The sequence below is a fragment of the Lagenorhynchus albirostris genome, chromosome 3, assembly GCF_949774975.1.
Source record: "Lagenorhynchus albirostris chromosome 3, mLagAlb1.1, whole genome shotgun sequence".
NCBI lineage: Eukaryota > Metazoa > Chordata > Mammalia > Artiodactyla > Delphinidae > Lagenorhynchus > Lagenorhynchus albirostris.
In genome coordinates, this window is record NC_083097.1 from 163,019,563 (window position 1) to 163,026,954 (window position 7,392).

Here is a 7,392-nt window from a genome sequence, read left to right on the forward strand (position 1 = left end):
GATGTTAACTACATGATGACCAGACTGTAGCAATGACATAAGCTGCCACAATTCCAAGAATTGGCCTCAAGGAAATGGGAAGAAACCAACCCTGGAAGTGAAGATTAACTGTACTTAAAACAATCAAAATGATGCTGCTCAGACCACTGCATGACCAATTTCAAGATGACTATCAGAGCTGACTGTGCTGATTCTGCATGTAGCCCCCTCCCTCCGTCTATAAAATCTCTTGCCCACTGATTGTCAGTGGGAGACGGAGTCAGCCTTTGGACAGGAGTCTGCCCTCCCACTGGTTGCTGTCGTCCAGGATAAAGCAAAGTTTCCTTTCCACCAACCTTGCCTCTTTATTGGCTTCTGAACAGCAAGCAGCTGGACTTCCTGTTTTGGTAACAGTAGCAGCAGCTATACAAGGTTTTCTGGGGTTACCAGTGCCAGAGGATCAAGAGTTAGCATCCAGCACCCTGCGTTGGTCACATCAGTGTCTGGGTTTTGGTGTCTGTGCCTGCCACGTGGGAAATTACCTTAATGCAATGACAGGCCCCAACTATATCACCAGGCAAGCCATGCTGGAGGTCACAGCATAGAAAAGTTAACAGGCCAAACTGAAATACTTAAATCACATGGTTTACTAAATCAACTTAAAACACAGTGAGGAACAAGAGGAGAGATGGAGTAACACACTTAGGTGTGTGAGTGGACAGACCATGCTGAGTTCTGGGGTACACAATGTTCGTATGTCTTGTCTCCTTCCCTTTGCCCAGTCAGGCTTCCCTGCTGCTGCTGAGGACAGAGCTGAGGTTTGAGCAAGCGGTCCCCAACCAGAAGGTGCCCTGGACAATGACATATGCTTTTGGTCACTGGCATTGAAGTCCAAGGAGCAAGTGAGGAATTCGAGGACTGCAAGGCCAGTTAGTTGCTTCTATATGTGACGGGGAGCTTAAAAAAAAAAAGAATGACAAGCTCAAAGTCCTAAAATATTTGCTCAAGTCACTTGTCAGGGAATCAGGGACTCTATCGTACTTTACTAAAAGAATGTCTTATTTCCTACATCCTCAGGCTGAAATAATCTAAAGCTAACCTTAAAGTTTTATCTTGCAGGTAGCAGAATTACAGCCACAGATAAACTCACAGCCTCAGTGGATTCTCAATTGTGATAGTGTTTGTGTTAAGGAGACTCCATAACTGTCCTAAAATAATCTCTGGGAACAAGTAAACTCTTAAGAACACTTTTAATTTGTATCTTCTAAAAGATATAACAGAATAGTTGCAAGTAAAAAAAGAATAAGACAGAGATTTAAGAAATTAAAATTATGGAAGCCAAGATGAAAATTCAATAAAAGGATTAGATATAAAGTGGTGACACTCTGCAAGAAAGGAGACCAAAAAGATAGAGTCTGAGGAGTTTTAGAAAGAAAGAAACAAAAAAGAAAAAAAATCCAAGAGGAGCATGTTATCTAAGAAAATAATATAAAATACTTTCCCAGAGTTGAAAGACATGAATTTCCAGATCAAAGAAGCCTACTGAGTAAACCACAGTGAAATTTTGGAACATGTAGTATATAAAGAAATTATTTTTTCTATTTCTTTATATTTCCCATAATATATAACATTTTAAAATAAGTAACGTGGATGACTTTAAGTTGTCATAACCCTTTCTGTTCTATGGGGCATTTTTTTTTTGTCAACTCCTGTTGGGTGTTATTCATGTTTGTATTGTTGGTGTGGCAAGAACTCTACTGAGGATATAATCTTCTCTTTATGTGAGGAATATATCTCCAAGTTTATCACTTATCATTTACTCTTTACTCTTGTTTAATATAGAGAATGTTATAATTTAAGTCTATTAAATCCATCAGTGTTTTTCTTTGTGATATATTAGAAAAATAAGTATTGAATAACACGGATGATTTTAATAATATAAATACAAAACAAGGCAGAAAGGAAAAAATAATTGATAATCAAGAAACAACACCAAATACTACTCTTAAATTTGACCATAACTTGTACTTTTAAAAATTAACACACTGAAGAAAAGGTGGAGCAAATTAGAAGAGTAAAGAGAACTGGCTCACCCACCACCAGTCCCTCCCATCAGGAAACTTGCACAAGCCCCTTAGATAGCCTCACCTACCACAAGGCAGACAGCAGAAGCAAGAAGAACTACAATCCTACAGCCTGTGGAACAAAAACCACATTCACAGAAAGACAGACAAGATGAAAAGGCAGAGGGCTATGTACCAGAATAAGGAACAAGGTAAAACCCCAGAAAAACAACTAAATGAAGTGGAGATAGGCAACCTTCCAGAAAAAGAATTCAGAATAGTGATAATGAAGATGATCCATGACCTCGGAAAAAGAATGGAGGCAAAGATCGAGAAAATGTAAGAAACGTTTAACAAAGACCTAGAAGAATTAAAGAACAAACAAACAGAGATGAACAATACAATAACTGAAATGAAAATTACACTAGAAGGAATCAATAGCAGAATAACTGATGCAGAAGGATGGATAAGTGACCTGGAAGACAGAATGGTGGAACTCACTGCTGCAGAACAGAATAAAGAAAAAAGAATGAAAAGAAATGAAGACAGCCTAAGAGACCTCTGGGACAACATTGAATGCAACAACATTCGCATTATAGGGGTCCCAGAGGAGATGACAGAGAGAAAGGACCCAAGAAAATATTTTAAGAGATGAAAGGGAAGAACCTACAACCAAGATTACTCTACCTGGCAAGGATCTCATTCAGATTCGATGGAGAAATCAAAAGCTTTACAGACAAGCAAAAGGTAAGAGAATTCAGCACCACAAAACCAGCCCTACAACAAATGATAAAGGAACTTCTCTAAGAGAGAAACACAAGAGAAGAAAAGGACCTACAAAAAGAAACCCAGAACAATTAAGAAAATGGTCATAGGAACATACATATCGATAATTACCTTAAACGTGAATGGATTAAATGCGCCAACCAAAAGACACAGATTGGCTTAATGGATACAAAAACAAGATCTATCTATATGTTGTCTACAAGAGACCCACTTCAGACCTAGGGAAACATACACACTGAAAGTGAGGGGATGGAAAAATATATTCTATGCAAATGGAAATCAAAAGAAAACTGGACTAGCAACTCATATCAGATAAAATAGACTTTAAAATAAAGAATGTTACAAGAGACAAGGAAGGACACTACATAATGATCAAGGCATCAATCCAAGGAGAAGATATAACAATTATAAATATATATGCACCCAACATAGGAGCATCTCAATACGTAAGGCAACTGTTAAGAGCTATAAAAGAGGAAATCGACAGTAACACAATAATAGTGGGGGATTTTAACACCTCACTTACACCAATGGACAGATCATCCAAAATGAAAATAAATAAGGAAACAGAAGCTTTAAATGACACAATAGACCAGATAGATATAATTGATATCTATAGGACAGTCCATCCAAAAACAGCAGATTACACTTTCTTCTCAAGTGCACACGGAAAATTCTCCATGATAGATCACACCTTGGGTCACAAATCAAGCCACAGTAAATTTAAGAAAATTGAAATCATATCAAGCATCTTTTCTGGCCACAATGCTATGAGATTAGAAATGAATTACAGGGAACAAAACATAAAAAACACACACACATGGAGGCTAAACAATACGTTACTAAATAACCAGGAGATCACTGAAGAAATCAAAGAGGAAATCAAAAAATATCTAGAGACAAATGACAATGAAAACACGACAGCCCAAAACCTATGGGATGCAGCAAAAGCAGTTCTAAGAGGGAAGTTTATAGCTATACAAGTCTACCTCAAGAAACAAGAAAAATCTCAAATAAACAATCTAACCTTACACCTAAAGGAACTAGAGAAAGAAGAACAAACAAAACCCAAAGTTAGCAGAAGGAAAGAAATCATAAAGATCAGAGCAGAAATAAATGAAATAGAAACAAAGAAAACAATAGCAAAAATCAATAAAACCAAAAGCTGGTTCTTTGAGAAGATAAACAAAATTGATGAACCATTAGCCAGACTCATCAAGAAAAAGAGGGAGAGGACTCAAATCAATAAAATTAGAAATGAAAGAGGAGAAGTTACAAGAGACACCGCAGAAATACAAAGAATCCTAGGAGACTACTACAAGCAACTTTATGCCAATAAAATGGACAATCTGGAAGAAATGGACAAATTCTTAGAAAGGTATAACCTTCCAAGACTGAACGAGGAAGAAATAGAAAATATGCACAGACCAATCACAAGTAATAAAATTGAAACTGTGATTAAAAATCTTCCAGCAAACAAAAATCCAGGATCAGATGGCTTCACAGGTGAATTCTATCAAACATTTAGAGAAGAGCTAACACCCATCCTTCTCAAATTCTTCCAAAAAATTGCGGAGGAAGGAACACTCCCAAACTCATTCCATGAGGCCACCATCACCCTGATACCAAAACCAGACAAAGATACTACAAAAAAAGAAAATTACAGACCAATAACACTGATGAACATAGATGCAAAAATCCTCAACAAAATACTAGCAAACAGAATCCAACAACACATTAAAAGGATCATACACCATGATTAAGTGGGATTTATCCCAGGGATGCAAGGATTCTTCAATGTACGCAAATCAATCAATGTGATACACAATATTAACAAACTGAAGGAGAAAAACCATATGATCATCTCAATCGATCCAGAAAAAGCTTTTGACAAAATTCAACACCCATTTATGATAAAAACTCTCCAGAAAGTGGGCATAGAGGGAAGCTACGTCAACATAACAAAGGCCATATACGACACACCCGCAGCAAACATCATTCTCAATGGTGAAAAACTGAAAGCATTTCCTCTAAGATCAGGAACAAGACAAGATGTCCACTCTCACCACTATTATTCAACATAGTTTTGGAAGTCCTAGCCATGGCAATCAGAGAAGAAAAAGAAATAAAAGGAATACAAATTGGGAAAGAAGAAGTAAAACTGTCACTTTTTGCAGATGACATGATACTATACACAGAGAATCCTAAAGATGCCACCAGAAAACTACTAGGGCTAATCAATGAATGTGGTAAAGTTGCAGTATACAAAATTAATGCACAGAAATCTCTTGCATTCCTATACACTAATGATGAAAAATCTGAAAGAGAAATTAAGGAAACACTCTCATTTACCATTGCAACAAAAAGAATAAAATACCTGGGAATAAACCTACCTAGAGAGACAAAAGACCTGTATGCAGAAAACTATAAGACACTGTTGAAAGAAATTAAAGATGATACCAACAGATGGAGAGATATACCATGTTCTTGGATTGGAAGAATCAATATTGTGAAAATGACTCTACTACCCAAAGCAATCTACAGATTCAATGCAACCCCTATCAAATTACCAATGACATTTTTTACGGAACTAGAACAAAAAATCTTAAAATTTGTATGGAGACACAAAAGACCCTGAAGAGCCAAAGCAGACTTGAAGGAAAAAAAACAGAGCTGGAGGAATCAGACTCCCTGACTTCAGACTATACTACAGAGCTACAGTAAGCTAGACAATATGGTACTGGCACAAAACAGAAACATAGATCAATGGAACAAGATAGAAAGCCCAGAGATAAACCCACAAACCTATGGTCAACTAATCTATGACAAAGGAGGCAAGGATATACAATGGAGAAAAGACAGTCTCTTCAATAAGTGGTGCTGGGAAAACTGGACAGCTACATGTAAAAGAATGAAATCAGAACACTCCCTAACACCATACACAAAAGTAAACTCAAAATGGATTCAAGACCTAAATGTAAGACCAGACACTATAAAACTCTTAGAGGAAAACATAGGAAGAACACTCTTTGACATAAATCACAGCAAGATCTTTTTTGATCCACCTCCTAGAGTAATGGAAATAAAAACAAAAATAAACAAATGGGACCTAATGAAACTTCAAAGCTTTTGCACAGCAAAGGAAACCATAAAGAAGATGAAAAGACAACCCTCAGAATGGGAGAAAATATTTGCAAACAAATCAACGGACAAAGGATTAATCTCCAAAATATATAAACAGCTCATGCAGCTCAATGTTAAAAAAACAAAAAACCCAGTCCAAAATTGGGCAGAAGACCTAAATAGACATTTCTCCAAAGAAGACATACAGATGGTCAAGAAGCACATGAAAAGCTGCACAACATCACTAATTATTAGAGAAATGAAAATCAAAACTACAATGAGGTATCACCTCACACCTGTTAGAATGGGCATCATCAGAAAATCTAGAAACAACAAATGCTGGAGAGGGTGTGGAGAAAAGGGAACCCTCTTGCACTCTTGGTGGGAATGTAAATTTATACAGCCACTATGGAGAACAGTATGGAGGTTCCTTAAAAAACTAAAAATAGAATTACCATATGAGCCAGCAATCCCACTACTGGGCATATACCCAGAGAAAATCATAATTCAAAAAGACACGTGCACCCCAATATTCATTGAGGCACTATTTACAATAGCCAGGTCATGGAAGCAACCTAAATGCCCATCGACAGATGAATGGATAAAGAGGATGTGGTATATATATACAATGGAATATTACTCAGCCATAAAAAGGAACGAAATTGGGTCATTTGTAGAGATGTGGATGGATCTAGAGACTGTCATACAGAGTGAAGTAAGTCAGAAGGATAAAAACAAATATTGTATATTAACACATATATGTGCAACCTAGAAAAATGGTACAGATGAACCAGTTTGCAGGGCAGAAATTGAGACACAGATGTAGAGAAGAAACGTATAGGCACCAAGTAGGAGAAAGTGGTGGTGGTGGTGGTGGTGGTGGTGGTGTGATGAATTGGGCTATTCGGATTGACATGTATACACTGATGTGTATAAAATTGATGACTAATAAGGACCTGCTGTATAAAAAATAAATAAAATTAAGAAAAAAGAGAACTGGCTCAATCAACATACAAGAAACACAAATGATAAATAGAAAACATAAGATAAATGTAAAATAAGGTGGCAAAAGTACATTAAACATATCAATAATCACATTAAATGTAAGTGGATTAAGTTCCCCTGTTAGAAGAGAGTTACTTTCAGACTTCCTTAAAAACAAAATCCAGCTATGTACTATTTCTTTTTTCTTTTGTTTCTTCAGCTATGTACTATTTATTAAAAAACATCAATTAAGAGAAAATGACAAAGAGGTTCAAAACAAGAGACATATCAGACAAATACTAACAACAAGAGCAAGAAGATTTTATGGCAATGTTAGACTAAAATTAAAGGCCAATTTTAAAAAGGGAAGAGGGGGAGATTTTATACTGATATAAGGTTATATCATCAAAAACTATAATGATAGTAGCCAATATTTATTGAGCACTTATAACATGTC